This window comes from Magnolia sinica, chromosome 9 (genome assembly GCF_029962835.1).
Source record: "Magnolia sinica isolate HGM2019 chromosome 9, MsV1, whole genome shotgun sequence".
NCBI classification, from domain to species: domain Eukaryota; kingdom Viridiplantae; phylum Streptophyta; class Magnoliopsida; order Magnoliales; family Magnoliaceae; genus Magnolia; species Magnolia sinica.
In genome coordinates, this window is record NC_080581.1 from 8,008,587 (window position 1) to 8,031,934 (window position 23,348).

Sequence of the window (23,348 nt, forward strand, 5' to 3'; positions counted from 1 at the left end):
ACTTTTTCTTCTACTAATTCCCTTATATAATGAAATCTAATGTCAATGTGCTTAGTACGAGAATGCTGAATAGGATTTTTTGAAATATTTATCGCACTGGAATTATCGCAATGTAATAACATAGAATCCTGTTTAATTCCATAATCACTTAGCATTCGTTGCATCCAAACAAGCTGTGTACATGCATTACCAGCTGCGATATACTCAGTTTCAGCTGTTGAAAGTGATATAGAATTTTGTTTCTTACTATACCAGGAAACTAGACAATTTCCAATGAAAAAACAACCACCACTGGTTGATTTTCTATCATCTAGATTGCCAGCCCAGTCAGCATCCGAGTACCCAGCTAATTGGACACTAGTCTCATGAGGATACCAGAGACCGAGATTTACAGTATTTGCGACATATCTAATAATTGCTTGACAAAAATCAAGTGAGATTCTTTTGGATCAGATTGATATCTTGCGCAAATACCAACACTTAGAGAAATATTAGGTCTACTAGCAGTTAAATATAACAAACTACCAATCATACTCCGATAAAGTTTTGAGTCAACATTTTTACCATTAGAGTCTTTTGATAGTTTCAGGGTAGTACTCATAGGAGTATCAAAATTTTTGCCATTTTCAAATCCAAATCTCTTGATTAGATTCAAGGCATACTTAGATTGAGAAATGAATATTCCTTCAGGTTGTTGCTTTACTTGCAATCCAAGGAAATAAGTCAATTCCCCAACCATGCTCATTTCGAACTGAGATTTCATCAAATCTGCAAACTCAGTAGTCAAGTCAGTACAAGTTGATCCATAAATGATATCATCAACATAAATCTGTACCATTAAGATATGATCATTATGTTTCTTAACAAACAGAGTTTTATCAACAGATCCCATTTGAAAATTATGAGTTAAAAGAAATTTTGTTAGTTTCTCATACCATGCCCTAGGTGCTTGTTTTAATCCATAAAGTGCCTTTTTAAGCCGATATACATGATCAATATTTTTGAAATCTTCAAATCCCATTGGCTGTTCAACATAGACTTCTTCATGTAAATCGCCATTTAGAAAAGCACTTTTCACATCCATCTGATAGATCTTTATCTTTTTAAAACATGCAATGGATATAAATAGTCTGATAGATTCAAGACGTACTATTGGTGCAAAGGTTTCATCGAAATCAATCCCTTCAATTTGAGTATAACCTTGTACCACCAGTCTAGCCTTATTTCTAATTATATTTTCACATTCATCAGACTTATTTTTGAAAATCCATTTTGTTCCAATGATGTGTTTATCTTTAGGTCTTGGTACGAGATACCAAACATCATTTCTTACGAATTGGTTGAGTTCATCTTGCATCGCAACAATCCAGTTTTCATCAGCCAGAGCTTCTTTTACGTTAGATGGTTCAATTTGGGATGTAAAACATACATAATTACATATATCCTCAAGTTGTCTACGGGTGCGAACACCGGTGAGAGGGTTTCCAAGAATTTGTGTTGTTGGATGATCTTTAACAGTCCTTAACTCAGAATCAGTCTAATTTGATGAAGTATCGGGTTTATCAATGATTAGTACTTCATCATTATCTGAATTAGAGATTGGTGTGCTTAAGTGATCATCAATGACAACATTAATGGATTCTTGAATCACACCAGTCATTTTATTCAGAACTCTATAAGCTCGACTGTTTAAAGAGTATCCTAGAAAAATACCTTCATCACTCTTCGTATCGAACTTTCCCAAATTTTCACGATCACGTAAAATATAGCACTTGCTGCCAAAAACTCGAAAGTATTTAACAGTAGGCTTTTTATTGAACCACAATTCGTAAGCCGTTTTATTATTATCTTTTCTAGTGTAGACTTGGTTAATAATATAGCAAGCTGTGTTGACTGCTTCAGCCCAAAGATTTTTAGAGAGCTTCATGCTATTTAACATAACATTAGCCATTTCTTGAAGCACCCTATTCTTCCTTTCTACAATTCCATTTTGTTGTGGAGTTTTGGGAGCAGAGAATTCATGTAATATTCCTTGGTCGGTACAGAACTTCTCAAAATTGCTATTCTCAAATTCAGATCCATGATCACTACGAATTTTACTGATTTAAGAAGATTTTTCAGTTTGAATCCTTTTGAGAACTTTTCTTACTTCTTCAAGGGTTTCAGATTTATCCCTTAAGAAGACTACCCAAGTGAATCTGGTAAAGTCATCAACTATTACCAAGATGTACTTTTTACCACCACGACTTTCCGTTCTGGTAGGTCCTATCAGGTCCATGTGGAGAAGTTCGAGTGGTCTTGATGTGGTATTTGAATTTACCTTTTTGTGTGAGTTCTTTGTTTGTTTGCCTATCTGGCACTCACCACATATTTTATCTAATTTCTGAAGTTTGGGTAAACCTCTTGCAAGTTCTCGTTTGCTCAATCGGTATAGATTTCGATAATCACTACGCCAAAATCGCGAATTTACGACGGACCAAATCCGTCGTAAAACCAAATAAACGACGGATTTCGTCCGTCGCTTGGTCCGTCGCTGTTTACTGGGTCGTTTTTTATTTTCGACGGAGAATATCCGTCGTTTAATCTGCGACGGATAAGGTCCGTCGCATAGTAGCGACGGATAAAATCCGTTGCAAAAAATAAAAAATCCGTCGCTGAAATTCGAAAAAATCGTCGTCATTAAAAATATTAGCGACGGATAAGGTCCGTCGCTATCATGAGTAGAGCGACGGACCTCAAATCCGTCGTTTGTTTCAACGTTCAGAAATTAACGACGGATGTGGTCCGTCGCTAAAATATCTTTATTTTAAAAAAATATATTAGATTTTTCGTTTTTTTTTTTTTTTTTTAATTTTTAATATCTTACACCTGATAGTCATTCAAAAAATAATTCACAAGATTGTTTAATAAGAAACACATTCACAAGATTGGGCTGAATATGAAACTAGACTAAATATCAATGTGTTTGGATGCTCAAAAGGCTGAATAAGTAACTGATCTAAATATATAGTAAATAGCCAAAATTAGGTCCGCTACTGATGAAATAAGATAATGTAAAGAATATCATTTTCCCTGAAAACTTAACAAATGATCATCATAATTATGTTCCATCAATTAAAATACAAATCCAAGAGATGCAAGACCTTAAAAATGGTCTGATGTATTTGTTGCCTATCAACCACCCTTTACAGCAAGTCCCTCTCTTGTCACCTGTTGCAGTAACAAAAAATCACACGAAAAAAAAAAAAACATTTTCTTCCAAACTTTGATTGTAGAAGAAAGATTTGAAAATAAAATGAGACAGTTTATTCACAATGTGATGGTACGTAAAGCCTCATACACATCATTTATTAGTAGTCATGTTTTGTCTGTACCTGCCGTTTATATATTTTATCGTCCATAGTTCCATGTGCCATCAAACGATATGCATAAACGGGCTTTGTTTGCCTATACCTGCAAGAAAGCAATACATTTTAGAAACAAAGAACAACAACAAGAAAACTGCGCTCCAAAAGATTAAGCATTAATTTTTTTTAGAAAATAAATATCTCGATTATGTCATACCTCCAAACCTGAGCCTGAAGATCATAAGTTAGGGTTCCACGAACCGTCAACAAGGATTACATGGTTAGCAACGTGAAGGTTGATGCCTCATCCCATGATTCAAACAACTCCAAGCAACCTAGCCTCCTTCCAGAGATGGCAACTGTACTTCACCACTACTCTTGCAATACTGCTGCTCTCCCATTCTCAATTGGGTCCACCATATTAAGCCCATTCTTCAAAACAGAGACACTTGGGAATTAAATAGAAAGAAGAAAAAGAAGCATCATTATGCAGATTTATACCTGCAAGGAATCACCAACAATGACAAAGGAGTTGTGGTCAGGTGGGACTGAAACCCAGCTCCCATCACTGAGAGATTTGAAGGCCTGACGTATTGTTTGATCTCAGAACTGATATTATCTGAGGGTCAGTGTGTTCTCCAAAACCAGTTAAGCTTGGTTCAACCTTCAGCCCTTCAGTTAAAGATTCAAGAACTCCACAAGCTAATTTCTTCACAGCTGATATGTAATCACTCACAGCAGAGCTGAAAAATAACCCACAAAAAAAAAGGTCATTTCATCAAAACATGAAGTATTATTGCATAAAAACAGAAGCTCCAAGTTGAAGAATCATAGCTATAAATAGCTAATGCTATTTGAAAAATGCAATTGGGTTTGAGCTGCAAGAGAAAATGGTTGGATTTTCTTACCAAAAGATTTCTGGGTTTTCTCTAGAAATGGCCCAAGATCTCTGAGAAATGGAATTGGCATTGGTTTGAAAGAGGAGATACTCAATCCAGCCCACATCACCATTGGGTCCAATCCTATTGTTTCCATACCCAAACGGATTAGCAGGGCCAGCTTTTTCCTTCTCAGGTTGAGGTAAGGAGAACTTCACAACCTCAGCTCCCAACCTATCGATGAACTCTAATGGAATGCCATGGTTGAAGAATCCAAACTCTTCACAGGCTTTCACAAGAAGAGTTTTGGACTCGGGTTTTGACAGGTCTATGGTTGGAATGCCAGGGTTGGACATGGGCTTCTGGTTTCCTACAAAACTAATCTGATCTTTTGTTGGTTGGTACAACAACTTTTTTTTTTTTTTTTCAAGAGCAGAGCTGAAGAAAACAGAGAGAAACAGAGGAATCTGGATATGTCGTTGGGACAACCTATCAATGCTTTCTTAGAGTAAAGCATCCATGTTCAATTCCAGCTCTAACGTATGTGTCATTGAGTGCAAATATAAAATAAGCAACAATTTCTTTATATTCAAGTTGAACATGAAAAATTAGTGAACTATGGGAATCTAATCACATAAAAGCATCACGATGCTCCAATCACCAACAGAAGCATCAATTGAAATTACAAGCAAAACATAAACATCTTAGAAAACACAATAGGCAGCTGAATCCTATGACCTTACAACGTACCATCTCAAAGTTGACGCCGAGAACCAGGAGACTTCGTAGGTGCTCCATGTTGCTGCAAATGAACTGTAACTCAGACACAGAGGTAAAATGTTGCACATAGCAATAGTGATGAATTCTCCAAATAAAACATAAAAACATGAAACTGTTGTGTCATGTTTTCATCTTTGGATTAATATTTTCTGTTATATCAATTTTTCAGACTTGGTTGGACATTTAGAAAGCATTAAGACTCATAATTTTTTAATACTCGAATTATTTCTTAATATCACGAGGTCCAGCCAGCTCCAGCCCCTCCCTCCATGCCAATAAAGCATAGGAGAACAACTCCAATATATTGTATATTCCACCAAATAGTAGTTTCCTCCCCCTTTTTTCTGTGGATAGGTAAATTGGGATCACACTTGAGACCTAAATGTTGCCTCAAAGAGCACCATCCATGGAGAACCAACTCATAGTTACTACTTACTACATTCATCTAATTGTTAAGCGAATGAAATAATTTTTTGTTAAACAAGAAATACACAGCAGGCTTAAAGAGAAGACATGAAACAATACAAATGAAAATTTCCAGATTCACAATGAAGAAATCATAAGTATGCATCTTTGACCTGAGGCATTCCATGAGCTATAAAACATGAGAGTATCGACAAGATATCCGTTTGCATTTTCCATGTAAAAACGTCCTGGCAAACCTTCAAAAGCAAAAGAAAAACCCGAGTGTAAGGACAAAAATGAATCAAAACAAACTAACAACAAATATGGTTTGCAAAATTTTTACAAGAATGGCATCACTTATCCACTCACATACATGGGTGCAAAATAAAGACATCAATGCAAAGCTTGTTCAAGGATGAAGACATCAATGCAAGCATGCAAGGTTACAAGGCAACTACTCAAATGAGCTGCCTTGCCACCATATCTAATAATTTATCAACCTTATGAAAGACAATGGAACCTAGGACAAATCAACAAAGATAAGAAACAAAGAAGAGACTCAGGCTCATCTATAGTTTCACATCTTAGAAGTATAAGTAGACTTGCAGCTGAATGGACCCTTGTTCCTGTATACAATCCAGTTAGCTCAATGAATCCCTCAATATCGCTAGCTGGAAAAAATCGAAGTTACCTCCAACATAATAACTAACAATAGAAATAATTGGCACCACAGTTCAACATCATATTTGTTGTAATGCTTGGGATGGGCATCATTTTCTGGCACACAATCATATCAAATGAAGGACAAAATGTGAAAATCAATTTGCATGTATAAAAAGGGAGCGAATAAAGGAAACCAATTACCATTTCAACTTTGACTTCCTGTATACCAGCTGCCAACCTGAGTGACCTAAAGCAAAATAAGGAAGACCATCATTATCATCATTTAAGCCTTATCCCAACTAATTGGGGTCAGCCACATGAATCCTTTTCCACCATCATTATCATAACTTGCTTTTGAGTGCTTGTCACTTACCACAGCAACCTACATATCAGAAATCATGGACCTCAATTGCTCGGCAACAAAATCCTCTGAAACATGAACTCCCTGGTTATAACAAAATAACTCCATTAGAAAAAACTTAGTTCAAGATGAGGCATGAGCAAAAATTGAATAGCACTTAGGAAATTGAATAAAGATAAAGAACAACTGATAACATCTTATAAAAGAAAATGCTTTGAAGAACGATCGCATACTGATGCAGAAAATTTTCTAAATTATATCAACAAAATAACACATAAACCTTGACTTCAAAGAAAGAAGAAAACAATACATAGAAATGTAGAACCAGCTTCATGAATTGGAGGAACCGAAAGGCTAAAAGAAATAGAATTTGACATCATGTGGGGTGATGCCTAACCTTAACTTGGGTGAGCAGTTCGTCAGGTAGAGGACCACCTGAGTAGTAAATGAAATCAAGAAACACATCAACAGCTCCAGGCTCCAGTCCTGTAAGTAGAATCTTTTGAATGAGCTCATATGTTGCCTTGGAAGTGTCATATAACACTGGAAGCCACCCATCAAAACATTCATGATAGCCAAAAAGGAAAAGTTTTAGTAAATTTGAGCAACAAATTCATATCCAAACATGGCAGCACAACTTTTATATAAAAGCCAACATGCCTCATTATAAAGTATAAATCAATCATGACGCTCTACATGGTTAAAGACGATATAATAGTGCCGTGATATTCAATATTTCACATGGGATGGGAGCCCATAAAGCAGAGTTATGTACATTGCCTAAGCCAAGTCCTAATTATTGGTTGAAAAAGGGAAGTCTTATTCACTGGTTTTGTGGAAAGATTAAAAAAAAACAAATGCACCTAAATAGCTCATTTATATCTATCCACCTTGCAACAAAGAGAGCATGTACTCCTTTCAACATTATCGAAATCATTCTTGGAGTTGGCTCACAAAGGCAGAATTTTGTGTATCACAGTTTGGCAGTATCACAGTTGCTGTCTTGGGAATTGGGAGCAGTAATCTTTAACTAGTAACAGAATTTTGTGTTGATTAATCTAAATATGAATACTAGTCCAAAGAAAGCTGACACTACACATGGATATCTAACAGGAAATCAAAATGCCTGAATTTTCTTGGTTATTGGACTGAAACTTCTGAAGCTCATACTTTGCATCCAACCATAGGATTGTGATAAATCACAGATGTAAAATTTCCTGAAAGATGTTTGGCAAACAAGAATGCACAATCTGGCCGGCCCACAAAGCTTATCAATGCAACTCTTTTGAACATTCCTTATACTTTGTTCCCCGCAAAGTGTAGTTCAGCTTTGTGTGTTCTCCAGCATATCAGTTACAAAAGGATAAGCTGAGAGTAGCATATCAGTTACTTAGAGAAGAGAACATTGCCCACTTCTAAAGTGTAACTGTTAGATCATTGAAAAGTGGGTGTGATTCTCATGTTTTTCTCCACCCACGTAATTGACAACAAAAATGCAAGCCATTTGATCAATGACCACTGATCAAATGGCTGGATTCATCCAATCAAAGTACTTCCCAAGAGTTATTATCAATCAAACGTGGGGCCTAAATGATTGATGATCAAGGTTAATGATTCAAACTTTTTTTTTCCTATCTTCAGACCCTGCAAAAAAATAAATAAAAAGGAGGTTCTTAAATGAATCAACACACAGCCATGTTGTAATTTTTTATTTTTATTTTTTTTAAAATGATATCTACTAACCTTAAAAATGCCCTTATTTCAACATGTTACCAAGCATGCTTATTTTAAATAAGAGCTGTTTTCAGATTTGAAGAAGTAATTTTACCAAATGAGCTTATTTAAAACAACTGTTAGAACAAAAAGAGGTTATTAGAGTAGCTCTTATTTTATAAGTTCTTATTCCATTAGAGTAGAGATGCCAAATGAGATAATGCAATGTTTAAACCATTGGAAAAAAAATCTGATTATATTATACAGTAGACACAATTAACTGCTTTCTCTAAGTATACATACGTTTCCTCCATCTTTCACATCTCTACTGTGTATAAGGAGGACATGTTGCACTGCTAGATCCATCTTCAATCCAAATCCACCTGTCCAAGTTTCACCGCTAACTGCAGCTAGATCCAGGGCATGCTGCAATGATCCAAATTGCCTATATGGACCATGCGGAGTGGGTGGTACCCAAAATCTTCCAAAACCAAAGACAACACCTGTCGGGGAACAGTTGAAATAGTAATTCCCACCACCAAAATCGTCCAAAGTACATGCAGGTTCCACCTTGATATTTATATGCCATCCAATCTACTTATATGATTTGCCACACTAGGATGAATGGATTCCCCGAAAATCAGGATATTCCAAGACTCAACTTGGCCATATATAGTAAATTTAGCATGATTTGACACTATTCCTTGTGGCGTGGCCTTGATTTTTAGGATCCATCGTGAAAATTAGAAAGAGAACAGCAACAGAATGTTAAAAAAATTTAAAAAAAAAAAAAAAAATCTGTAAAATCAGAAAATCCCAATTTGTAAAATCAGAAAATCCCCAATTTGCAAAATCAGAAAATCCCCAATTTTAAAAGTCCGAAAATCCCCAAAATCCTAAAATCCCTAAATCCCCAATTTGGGGTCCATCAAATCTGTAAACTCTAAAATCTCCAGATCCTGAAATAAGGGTCCACATTCAAATCGGGAATCTACAAACTACTGACTCCCAAATTCCTAAATCGGCATTAATATTGAGAGAGATTGAGAGAGAGAGAAAGAAATACTTTCACCTGTGTGAATCTGATTTAACCCGAGCTTCAACTCCACCTTTTCCATCAGGCGAGCCACCAGATTTTCACCATGAAGAGAGAGAGGAGAGAGAGAGAGACCGACAGGAAGAGAGAGGAGGGAGAGAGATCGACAGGAAGAGAGAGAGGAAGGAGAGATTTGTGGGAAGGGAGAGAGGAGAGCGTATGAGAGAGGGGTTGAAACAGTACTGTGGGCCTCAAAAGCTCAAACGAGAGAGGGGGGCCGGCGCCCTAATCCGCTCGTGAGGGACACGGATTAGATACTGACAGGTTGAGTAGCGAGACTCGCTACTGAAGTGGCGTCACTAAGTTCCGTGGACCCCACTATGATGTATGTGTTGTATCCACAACGTCCATTCATTTGGATATATTATTTTAAGGCATGACCCAGAGAACGAGGCAGATCCATAGCTTTACTGGACCCCACCAAAGAAAATAGTGGGGAGGTTGATGCCCACCGTTGAAACCTTTCTAAGGCCCACCATGATGTTTTTTCAAAATCTAACTTGTTCAAAAGTTAACAAAGACATTAAAGAAGGGAAAACACAAATATCAGCTTGATATAAAACCTTTTTGGACTTTAGAAGGTTTTAATGGTGGTGTCACTCTCCCCACTGTCTTCTCTGGTGGGGTCCACTGGAGCTTTGGATGTGACTTATTCTTTGGATCTTACCCTAAAATGATCTCTCCAGATGGATGGACGGTGTGGATACAAAACATATATCATGATGGGGCCCACAGAACTTGGTGACGTCACTTCAGTAGCAGCCTCTCTACTCAACTTAGACAGTAGCCCATCCGCGCTCGTGAGAGAGGGGGCTGGGTGACGTCAGCAAGTTATGTGGGTCCTATCATGAGGTATGTGTTATATCCAAACCGTCAATCCATATGGTGAGCTCGTCATAAGGCTTGAGACAAAAAATAAGACAAATCTAACTATCAAGTGGACCACACTGAAAAAAGCAGTGGGGGATTGAACGTCTACCACTGAAACCCTTTTGGGGGCCATAAAAGTTTTGGATCATTCTGATCTTTGTTTTTTATCCCTTCATCAGGGCCTGTATGATCTAATCAACAGATTGGATGTCAAATAAACAATACTGTGGGCCTTAAGAGGATTTTAATGGTGGATATCCAATCAATATTGTTTTCTATGATGTGGTCCACCTTAGGTTTATATCCCTATCATTTTCTTGATCAAGCCCTAAAATGATCGGTAAAAATGGATGAACATAATGGATGAAATACATACATCATGGTGGGGCCCACATAGCACCAAATACTAGCAACAGGCAGGTGGCAGGGGAGTAGCCAATCCGTTCCCATCAATGCTGGTATTTGTGGTGCAGACCATTTAATCTTTGGATATGATTCATTTTTTGAATAATTCTCTAAAATGATCTTGAAAAATGGATGAACAGTGTGGGTTGATCCCAAATTTTTAATAAATCCAAAACTCAAGTGGACCATGCCACTCGAAACAATATGAAATAATGATTTCCACCATTGATACCTTCCTTGGGCCCATAGTCACATTTATTTGCCATCCAACATATTCATAATATCAAATATATGTGAATGAAGAGAAAACACAAACATCAGCTTGATCCAAAACTTCTATGGCCTCCAAGAATTTTTCAATGGTAGAGGTTCAATCACACTTTTTCATGTGGTGTGGTCCACTTGAGCTTTGGATATGCTTCATTTTTGTTCTTTAGACCTCAAATTATCTGTTAACATGGATAAATAGAGTGGATAAAATAAATAAATAATGGTGGACCCCACAGAGTTTACTCTGGTAAGGGTAATGACTAACTCACCTAAATGTATAGGGGTTTTCTTAAAACATTCTTAATCAGATATTGGAGTTGCCTTAATGTGATTCATATATCCAACCTACTCATTATGTGTGTCTCACTTGGATGATGGGTCAGACCAAGTTTTAACCGCATCCAAAACTCGTGTGGGCCCCACCAAGTGCTTTTATATTTTTTAAGATGTCTTGACATGGTTTTAGATGGTATGGCCCACCTGAGTTTCATTTATGGATGATTTTTGAGATATCTCATAACCTAAAGGGGGTACATTAAATGCACGGTGTTGATGTTCGACATACATCATGATGGGGCCCACAAAACTTATTAACATCAATTCGTAGGTTCTCGCAAGGTCAACAAGTTGGGTCACAATTTTGACAATAATATTTAGCCCATTTTATATGTATAATCCATTCACTCTATTTTATTGACCAATACCTCAATTTGACTAGTTACTCGCCCCAATTAGGCTAGCTATATGTGAGAAAGGTATTAGGTATACAAGATTGATTAACAATTTCAGTGAAATTTGATTTAAACATATGAAGCTATTTACTCTTCAATTTGGACTAATTTGATTGTCCAAAAACGGTTAAATGTTCAATTAGTGGATGTGCCTAATAATTTATTAAAAAATATATTTTTCACAGATAAATTTCAATTTCCATTTAAAAATAATATTTTTTTTTCAAAACGTATATTTTTTTTACTCTTAATTTTTCTTTGAAAACTTTTAACAAAATATCATTTTTATTATAAAATACTTCAAAAAATAAATTAAAATACAAATTTTGATTTTTTATTTTCAAAATATCTTAAATTTTCACAATTTCTTATTTTTTTTCCCAAAAATTCCAAAATGCCGATTTTTTTCCTTCAAAAGCATCATGTTGTTTTCAACTTTTCAATTTTTATATATTTTTTCAAAATCTTAGTGTTCTTATAAATAACCTTTTCTTTTAATTTCGAATTTTGAACATTTTCAATTATTTTTCAAAATCACAAAATTTTTCAACTTATTTATTTTTCGTTTCAAAATGTTTATTTTTTGATAAAGTATCGATTTTTTAATATTGTTTTATCTTAATATTTTCAATTCTTTTTCACTTCTCCATTTTTTTAAAAGCATTTTATTTGAACTCGTCAATTTTTATTGAACTTCACTTTTTTTTTTCCTACAAATTTCAAACTCTCATTTTCTTTTTAAAAATATTTTCATTTTTCAACATTGTGAAAATTTTCACATTTTTAAAAATATTTTTAATTTTCTTTTTCAGGATATTATTTTTTCTCAAAATCAAATGCTTTTTTTTTTTTTTCAAATTTATCAACTTTATTAAATATTCTTTTTTGTTCCCACAAAATAAATTTTTATTAAATCACGATTTTTACTTTTTCAAAATCTAATTTTTTTCTCAAACATTGTTAAAATTTTTAAACTTCTTAGTATTCTTTTTCATGTGATATTACAAATCATTTAAATATCAGTTTTAAATTAAAAAATAAAAATAAAAATTCCTCTCATTTAATATAAAAACAAAATAAATTTTCTTTTTGCATTTAATCAATTGTTAAAAAATAATCTTAGATACAAATATATACAATTAAACCACTGAAATTCTATTAAAAAACAATTATTAGACTACAAAAAAACTTAATTTTCCACCATATTCTTAAAAAAATGAGAAAAAAAAGAAAGTCAAGGCAAATCCTTTTACGACGGACCATGATCCGTCGCAAAAGCAACTGAAAAGGCGCCATCTGGTATTTTGGGCGGGAATTTGCAACCGTACGTTTTCCGTCGCCCAATGAAAATTTGCGACGGATTTCGTCCGTCGCCTATTTACGACGGACAAAAATTCGTCGTAAATACGTCGTAAATCAGATATTAGCGACGGATTTAGGTCCGTCGCTAAATTTCACGACGTTCAGCCCACGGATATTCGAGAAAGACGAGCTTAGCGACGGACTTTTTCCATTAGCGACGGATTAAATCCGTCGTTAAACCAAGAGATTTTTGCGACGGACGAAGTCCGTCGCAAAAATATGTCGCAAATTGCCCATTTTGGCGTAGTGAATGTACATGTCCAAGATGTTTGTGCCATAAATCAGTCTCGTCTGTATGGACCATGTAACATGTTTGATTAGATGAGCTGGATTCGCTAATAATATAGCAATTTTCAGACGTTTTACGTCCAGTTAATATTATAGAACCCTTATTATTTAGTATTTCACAGCTTTGATTAGAAAACCGAACATTATGGTTATTATCACATATTTGTGATATACTAAGCAAGTTGTGCTTTAGGCCTTCAACATATAAAACATTTTTAAACACTAGAAGATTAAAAAGTTGAACCGTACCTTGGCCTAAAATCTTGCAGTTGCTTCCATCACCAAATGTGACTGAACCATCAGTCATATCTTTCAGATCGGTGAATAAGGCTTTGTCACCTGTCATATGGCTAGAGCATCCACTGTCTAGGTACCACTTTGAATGACTTGTTGCTTTGAAAGCAGTGTGAGCAACCAAGCAGGTGACTTTAGGAACCCATTTCATAACTGTTTTGGGTTTAGGAACATAGTTGGTCTTCTTTTGTGTATACTTGTAGGAATGACCTATAGAGTTAGATTTTAATAGCTCCTTGAGTAAATCAACTATCTTTTCAGCTAGTGGATTTCGATTCTGATTAAAGTTGACATGGCTGTTTCTAGGTTTTTGAAAAGTTTTTGAATTTTTAGAAAAATCTTGATAAGTATTTTTCCCTTTTGAGTTTGAGGACTCTCCTTTAACAAACATAGGAGGAATATACTTTTTTTTAGGAGGTAGATTTTTATCATACCCCAACCCGGATCGATCGCCACATTTTCTTGATCCAGATAAAAGTTTTTCTAACTTTAGATCACCTTGGGCATATTTCCATGTGTCCTTTAAACTCAGAAGAGAAGATACTTCAGTTTTAAGATTCTCAATTTCAGATTTTAAATCAACAATTAGTGAGTTTTTGAATTCCAAATCACATTTTGATTTTTCAAAACTATCTGAAATTTGTGATTTTTCTAAGACAAGTGAATCAAAACAATTTTTGAGTTTAGAAAACTTTTCTTTTGAATTTTAAGTTTACAACAATTTTACAACTTTCCTTATATAGGGCATTGTAAGCGTCTTGAAGATCATCTTCATTTTCACATTCACTATTCAGATTTTCTTCACTTGTAGAGTCATTATCTGAAAATGTGAATTTGGCTAGAGTCATAAGAGCTTTGACCTCATTGCCCGACTCAGTTTCAGAATCTTCTGATTCAGAAGAACCTTCAGAATCAGATGATTCATCCCATGTAGCCAACATACCCTTCTTCTTGGGTTTGTCCCTTTTAGGACATCTATTTGCTAAGTGCTCATATTCTAGACAGTTGTAACATTGACTATCTTTCAAGGATTTTCGAGATTTGGGTCTAAACTTCTTTTTGTCATTTGATTTTTGAAAATCAACCATTTTCTTGCTTTTGAAAATCTTATAAAATTTTTTAGCCAAAAGAGCCATATCATCTTCTGAATCAGAATTTTCTTCTGAATTACATTTAGAAGATTTTAACGCGATAGATTTACTTTTAGGAGCTTTAAAGTTTAACTCGTAGGTTTGTAGAGAACCAACTAGTTCTTCAACCCTCATATTATCCGTATCACGAAGTTCCTGAATTGCGGTTACTTTAGAATTGAACCGTTCAGGAAGTGAGCGTAGTATTTTTGCATACACTTTACTTTCTGGGATTTTATCGCCAAGACCCCACATTGAGTTTACAATGTCATTCAATCTAGTGTAGAAGTCCATAAACGTTTCATTTTCCTCCATATGAATTTCTTCAAATCTGGTTATGAGGAGTTGGACTTTAGATTTTTTGACAATTGTAGTACCCTCGTGTGTCATTTCTAATACATCCCAAGCTTGCTTTGCAGTATCACAAGAGATGATCCGGTGATAGTGCGCAAGTAATTGCATTTAGTGCTTTAGCATTTGCACTACTCTCACTTTTTTGAAGGGTGGTCCATTGGTAATATGGTGTGGTTTTCATAGACTTTGAACCATCAACCCCAGTAACTTTCATGATAGGAGGATTCCATTCAGTCACTGTGTCTTGCCACACATTTTCATCCATTGATTTGAGGAAGATCCTCATTCTGGCTTTCCAATAAGCATAGTTGGAGCCATCAAAGGGTGAAGGCCTAGTGACTGAAAGGCTATCAAAATTTGACATCTTAAATAGCTTAAATCGTTAGCTCGGGAATTAAATCCAAAAAAAATGAGCTATTAGGCTCTGATACCACTTGAAAAGGCCAAGCTATATATCCTAGAGGGGGGGTGAATAGGACAATGCCAAATAAAAACTTATAACAGCGGAATAATAAAGAAAATGATAGCCAAATTAAATAACAATGCAGGAAAGTAAAACAACCTCAAAATTCAGATCTTGAGAGGTTGATACAAACGTTATTCTAAGGACAATCTTACACCAAAAACAGAGTTTATGGTTGGTGATCCTTATGTCTAGAAATGTCTTTTTATCAAGTCTCAAATCGAAGAGGAATACAAAAATAAATATAAACTGAATTGAAATGACCTGTAATTAAAAATGTATTGTTCTAGGGACACCATACACCATAAAAATGGCAGGGCAACCTTGCTGGAACAACTTTCAAATGAAATTGAAAATCAAGCTTATAAAGGAATAGCAGAAAGTAAATTCTAAGCTATTACAACATTCTCACAAAGCTTGAAATAATTACAACATTCACCACCATACATACATCCCACAAAAAGAATAAAAATTAGAAGAGTAAAACAATCAACCACAACACAAGGGTTTATAGTGGTTCGCCTGTGTGTTCACCAACTGTTATCCAACAACCACACAAAAAGCTACTCCACTCCTAATATCCTCACACAGGGGATATTAGCGTTCACTAAAGATAGGTTTTCCCAGGTTCACCCAAAACCCTTACAATTGTGTCTTTGTATGTGGACTTACACAATTAAAAACCCCCACTTCTGAGTTTTCCTGGCTCTCCTCAGATAACCAAAATAACAAGATTTTTCCGGCAAATCTTGAAAGAAACCAAAATAATAGAAAGGAATTTACAATATGTAAAATACCTGAATATCTTCTTCATTGTAGCAGCCCGGTAGAACCAAATCAAAGTAGATGATTGAATGTCCAAGTTCAATGTCCAGTACTCGATTACAATGGTTCTAGTTCTAATTGATTTTAAATTAAACCAAACAGGGCTTGCCTTAATTGATTTTGATTCCAAAGAAAGGGAATAACAATTCCTCTTTTCAAATCGGATTGAATATACGAAACAAAATCAATTAAAATAAAGCTAAGGAAAGAAGATATTAAATAAGCACACTTAGCTTAGATGGAGCACGAATTATCTCTCGAAGTTCGACGAAGATTGGCTTGAATACTATAATTAAATCGATGATTTCTTCTGAGATTCGTACTCTATTTATAGGTGAGAAGATCGGGTCTTCGACTGGTCTAGAGTGCTCTACGACTAGTCGAAGCCATAACAGATATTTGAATGATTAGGCGGGATAAGCTCAGACCGTTCTACGACTGGTCGTAGCCCTCCTACGATCGGTCGACGAGTTCTACGACTGGTCGTAGGTTTCCTTCGATCGGTCGAAGAACCTAAGGTTCGGCTGGACTTCGAGTCGTAGATTCTACGATTGGTCGAAGATGCGTCGACACTGTTCCTACGATCGGTCGAACAGATTCCTGGACTAGTCGAAGGCTAACAGATTTTATCCGGAAATTTGTAACAAACTTACGATCGATCCAGGAATTTCTTAGATCGGTCGAAGCAAGTCTAGACTAGTCGAAGCAAACCTAAGACTGGTCGAAGAACAGACCAATCACATGTAAAATAACATTCGACTTATGTATCCGAAATGACCTACTTCTAAGGTCATCCTATGGTCAAACAAACCTCAATCATGAAGTATGGACATTGAAACAAGAGACCATGAAGAATGAGCCTTGAAGTCTTGATGTAGACTAAACCTTGAAGTAGCTCAATCATGAAAGTGGCTTGAGTTTCAGCTTGAGTCTTGAGTTCAGCTTGACTTTCAACTTGAGTCTTGAGTTCAGCTTGAGTCTTGCCTTGTACTTTATTTTTCTTTTCAGCTTGAGTCTTGTGAGCAGTTCTTGCATTCAAGAGTCTTGACTTGTGATCAGTTCTTTCATTCAAGATCCTGAGTCTTGTACTTGAGAGCTTTGCTTGATGTGAGCTTAGTTTGTTCATGAAGTCATGAATGTTGATCCTTGAGAGAGCTTCACTTAAGCAGGTTATATAAAACATAACAGAGATTTTGTCACCACAAATTTGACAACTTACAGGGATATAAACTATAGCACTTACAGAGAGTGACACCCACTATTGAAACCTTCCTAAGGACGCTGTTCGTGTCCTACCCATCTCTAGCCACAGATGGACAGTTTTGTAGGTGGCCCACGGTAATGGATATATTTATTGACGCCATCCATCCCTCCTCTCCAATATGCACGAAGATCTATCCAACGCTGAAGCATTTAATGCAACCTATGCCTATTATTTGCTACTCCCTGCCACCTGCCAATGGCTTTAATTGGTTCTCTGTAGGCCCCACCATGATGTATGTGTTTTATCCATGATGTCCACTTATTTTTCTATATCATTTTATGTTTGGGATAAAATTTAAATAAATAAATAAATAAAACTGAGGTATATCCCAATCTCAATTGGACCACATTACTAGAAGTAGTGTTGAATGAATGTCTGCCGTTTAAAACTTTTTGGGAGCTATAAAAGTTTTAGATGAAGCCGATCTTTGTTTATTCCCTTCATCTGGTTTGCATGACCTAATTAAGAGATTGGATGTTAAATAAACAGTACAATGGGCCTTGGGAGGATTTTAATGGTGGATATCCAATCACTATTGTTTTCTTGTGGTGTGGTCCACTTGAGATTTATATCCCTTTAATTTTTGGGATCAAACCCTAAAAGGATATGTCAAAATGGATGAACAGAATGGATGAAACACATACATTATGGTGAAGCCATAGAGCACTGAGCAAGTAGCCAATCCGCTTCCACATCACTGTAGGCTTGCCTACAGGAGTAATTTTTTTAGGACGCGATTTATCATCCACTTCCTTTTTTCGACCAACCAAAACCTACTACATCAATCCAAGCCTCTGCATGTAAGGACAATCCAATAAAGATAAAAATACTTCTACTTTTTTTTAGCTGCTTTTACTTGAAAACCTAAGGATATTTTTGTCTAAATTCTTCATCCCTACCTAAAAAATCTACTTTGCTAACATAAGTTTTCAGCCATTAAAAAAATATGCATAAAAATGGGACATCTACTGTGCTAATTTTTTCCTACGAACATGCCTATTTGTGGGCAGAGACGGGCTAGGTAGGATGCAATCTGCGTCCGTTTATTTGCCATCCAACATGTTTAAAAGGCCACACACCTAGATGAATGAAAACACAAATATGAACTTGATTTAAAACTTTTGAGGCTCCTGATAACTGAAAACACAAATATGAACTTGATTTAAAACTTTTGTGGCTACCGTGAGTTTCTGACGATAAGCGTTCAATCAACCATGCTTTATGTAGTGTGGTCTGCCTAAGATTTAAATCTGATGGATAGTTCCATTAAAAAGGTCTGAATAATGGATGAACTGTGAAGATATGGCCCACGTAACTTGGTGATGTTAACACACTGGTGTGTGGGAAGATTGCAGAGTAGGTAAGATTGGTCGCGGGCTTCCTCAAAAGCCCTTTGCAGGGAGTTGGCAAGTTCCTCAGTATGCCATGTAGGGCCCACCAGGATATTTATGAAATATCCATCAGTTCATCTAATTTTCAAAATCATTCCAAGACATGAAACTAAAGTCTCAGGTAGATCCAAAACTAAGTGGGCTAAACGAGAGTGGAGATTCACCAACCCTATTTACACATTCATATGAGTTTAGTATCACAGTTTAAGTGGAAATGTACTTATAAACGGTTTAGATGGGATATAAACATAAGGTGGAGGTAGACGTGTACACGAACCGAGCTAGCTCGGTTAGCTCGCTCGACTTAACTCGAAAAAACTCGATTCGACTCAGTTCGAAGTTGAGTTCAAGCCGAGTCGAGCTGTTTTTTTAGCTTGAAAATGAGTTCGAGCAGAGTTCGAGTTGGCCCCAACTCGACTCAACTTGGAGTGAACCCAGCTCGAATTGAACTCGGATCGAACCAGTTCGGTGACTCCGTTACTTTGATATTGATGTTGTTCACCAGGTGTTTGATGAAATGACTCAAAGAAGTGTGGCTGGTGGCAAGGAAGGTATGTATATGAAACCAACACCCCTTTTTCTTGATTTTTTTATTGCTTAGAAGGTGTTTGATAAAATACCTGTAAAACCATTGTTGTTGTCTCAAATACAGTGAGATTTTGAAGGTGCAGTTCAGGTGTTTGTGAAAATGTTGCAATGGTGAACTTAGCTCGATCTTGGCTCGGACTAGCCCGAGCTGCTAACCGAACCGAGCTGAGCTGGCCAATCAGGCTCGATGACGGAGCCGAGCCAAGTTCGAGCTGAGGTCAGCTAGTGGCCGAGCTAAGAAGCTCGACTCGATGTACACCCCTAGGTGGAGGTCACGAAGGTTTCAAATGGTAGAAAACTCTTTCTTAGAGCGGCCTAGAGTTCTGGATTCACCTGATTTTCGATATATCTCATGTAATGATTTGACAAAATGGATGGACACCAAACATTATGGTGGGCTCCGCCTAGCTTTCGAGGAGGAACTTCCGACTAAAGGCTTTCAGAAACTCGCATCACCCAAGACAGTGCGGCCTAGACCCAAGTTTGGGCAAGGTTTTAACAAGAAGTTTTTGTGCTTGGATGCCAGGTGAGGTGCACCCTAATGTTTGTGAGAAATCCACATTATCCGTCTATTTTTTGAGTTTATTTTAAGACACGAGACAATAAATGAGACATGTCCAAAACTTAAGTCCACCAAGTGGGGATTCAGTTACCATTGTTGAAACATTCATGTGGCCACAAAAGTTTATTATCAAGTTAAGTTTTGTGTGATTTCACTTCATTCCAATGAGAAGTATCTTATAAATGGGTTGGATTGCATATAAACATCAAGGCGGAGCTCAAGAAGATTTCAATGGTAGGAAACTCTTTCCTCAGTTTTTCTTCTTGCATGGCCTACTTGAGTTTCGGATGTGCCTCATTTTTTATCTCATGTCCTATAATGATTTCTAAAAATGAATGGACAGGGTGGATTTCTCACAAGCATCATGGCGAGCCCCGCCTAGCATCCTAGCATGGCGACTTCCTAGGAAAGGCTTTCACAAACCAACTCCGTGCAGCCCTTACCATGAGGTTTTGCAGGGACTACCGCCACATATGTATTATGTATCCACTCCGTCCGTGTGCTTTTCCAAATCATTTAATGACATATTTTAAAAAACAAGCAAATTCAATTTTCAAGTGGACCATAGGAAACAATGTTGATTGACCACTAACAGTCACCTATTTAGACACTCACAATATGTTGCTTAAAACCGGTCAGACAATTATTGGAGGGTGGGATTCGTTCTCCAATAATGGGTCGCACCTTGGCTTCCATACAAAATGACTTTTGTAATGCAAAAACATAATGAACAAAAATACTCACAGCAAGTAACGATGAGCAACTGCAAAGGACCTTTCATATAAATGAACTACTTGTATTGAGATAGAAACGGTCAAGTGTATAAGTATAGACTTGGATGATAGCCAAGGATTACAGCTACTAAGCTATCGCTACTCCTAATATAGGATTAAGCTATTGGACTGTGCTAAGGAACATAAAGGATAAATTATGCTAGGATAATTGAAATAAAGATTTTGATATGTGTTGATTGGTTTGGTTGGTGTGAGACCATTTGCTTCGTTTAAAATTTTTTATTTTTTTTTATATATATTTATAGCCTTCTTTAAGAAATGGAACCATTTGGATGTTCCACGTGTTTAGCGGTTACAGTGATTGCTTCGGCACCACTTTTCTTCCAGGCTCTTCTTGCACACTTGCCCCAGTAATGGTTCTAGCACCACTTTTCTCTCAACTACATTGTGGCTTTTGATGCTTCGTCACACTACGTCTCTGTAGATAACATGTATTATTCAATTAACGCTAGCTGTCACTTCTGCAAAATATGTTCCACGTATCCTATTAAATCTCATGCGTATTATATAATCTTCTTGCAATGACATGTCCCCCCCTTGGGGTCATTTTGCCTTTGGTTTAAAATGTGAGAGCAACATTTGTCTCGTTTTTCAATGTATTAAATACAACCGATTTTCTTTCCATGTGTCTATTCCTCATCACTTTTCCTTAATCGAGACGAAAACTGAATAACTGTTTCTTGCTTTCTCTCAGCGGATGTCTTGGGGGGCAGTATTTCTTGAATAACTTTGATTTTTTCAGGATCAAATTCAATTCCCCAATGCCTGATAACAAACTTTCAGAATTTTTTTTTGATGACACGCCGATTGTGCACATCGTTGAGTTCATTTTCAACTATTTTTTCCTAAGCTTGGAAAAGATCACTGATAGATGTTCACGATGCTCTTTGTGATCGCAAGACCGGACTACCAAATCAATGACATATCGTTCAACATGTTTATACATCATGTATTGAAAAATATTATGCATCACTCTCTGATACACAACCTCGGTATTTTCGAGTGAACGGCATGACCTTGAACAGTAGATCCCCCATAGATGTCCTGAATGTCATAACCTCATCATCCTTAAGCACCATGCATATAGTTAAAATAGATGAATAATGTAAGAGAAAATTTCATCTCATACCAACCCAATTAAATCAAACAATTATTTTTCAATTATCCTTTCAATCACCTGTCATTTTACATTCCATAGCGTGATCTTTTATTTTTCCTGTCAAGTAAATTACATTCCTTAGTGTAGTCGTTTACTTTCAGCTTCTCACTAACATTCCGTAGTGTAATCGGTAGCATTAATCAGGTAGCTACTATTTTTAGCGATAATTTGAGCCTATGCTCGCACACTAGATTCAACTCTTCACTTGGAATGGTATTTTACAGTTGTTCACCACGATCGACGGTAAGAATCCATTTCTCATTTAATTTTATTTGTATTAAAAAGTCATTTCATACGAAAGTCAAAAGTATAACCATCATCATATTATGAACTCCACCACCTAAATATCCCCTGATGTTGTTTATGCATTGATTGAGTGGCCGAATGGATGGTCGATCTCATCTTATCTCCATTATATACTACGTGTTTGAACTAAGCATGCATATATACACTAGTATAATCGAAAATAGAACCATGCTTGCTTTCCTATGAATAGATTGGGCGTGGAGTAGGTACTACCCCTGCCTGTTCGGAGCTCACGACATGCTGAGAGTTCGAAGGGCCCATTATGTATGGGTTTTATCTACACAATTCATTCATTCTTTTATATCATTTTAGATTATTAACATAAGAAATCTTTTTTGGGCTCACTGTATAGTTTATTTGCCATCCACAATATTGATACGGTCATATACAACTTGATGAAGGGGAAAAACAAATATCGTCTTGATTCAAAACTTTTGCCGCCCCTAAAAAAATTCAACGGAAGTATTTAATCTCCACTGCGTGGTCCACTTAAGCCTTGAATTTTCCTTATTTTTTGGCTCATAATCCAAAATGACATGAAAAATTGGATGGACAGTGACGATGAAGTCCATACACCACGGAGACCCCTCAGAGCCCAGCCTTTCCTGAGCTCGGAACAGGCGGGGATAGTACCTAATCCGCGCCCGAACAGGTTTGATGGTAATAAACGTCACGGCGGGACTAAGGAAGGTTTCAACGGTGGGTGTTTTCAACCCTGCTGTTTTTTGTTGCGTGGCTCACCTATGATTCGCATCTCCCGCATTTTATGTCATATATATTAAAGTAAGATGAAGAAACCGATGGACGGATTACATATAACAAAAAGTTATCATGGTGGGTCCCACCGTGCTTGGGATTACGGGCAATGGGAAACGGATGGGCTAGTGACGGACGCGGATTTCCTGACAAAGCCTTTCCCATCAGGTTCCCGCGCTGGGAACCCAGGTGGGGCCCACTGTGATGTTTTTGAGAAATCCTTCCCGTCCATCCGTTTCATGAGTTTATTTTAGACTATAAGGCCAAAAAAGAACTGTATCCAATGCTCAAGT

The 23,348-nt window shown here is 36.5% G+C and overlaps 1 long non-coding RNA gene and 1 pseudogene across 1 annotated transcript; both read right to left on the reverse strand.

The window, feature by feature from the left end:
- Positions 1-3,648: 3,648 nt before the first annotated feature.
- Positions 3,649-5,835, reverse strand: LOC131256400 (gibberellin 2-beta-dioxygenase 1-like; annotated as a pseudogene).
- A 288-nt stretch (positions 5,836-6,123) lies between these two features.
- Positions 6,124-9,069, reverse strand: LOC131256807 (uncharacterized). Its single transcript, XR_009176957.1, has 5 exons — positions 8,451-9,069; positions 6,832-6,920; positions 6,447-6,518; positions 6,275-6,320; positions 6,124-6,187 (listed from the first exon to the last, which is right to left on the reverse strand). It is a non-coding gene; the product is annotated as an uncharacterized LOC131256807 (long non-coding RNA).
- Between the last annotated feature and the right edge of the window lie 14,279 nt (positions 9,070-23,348).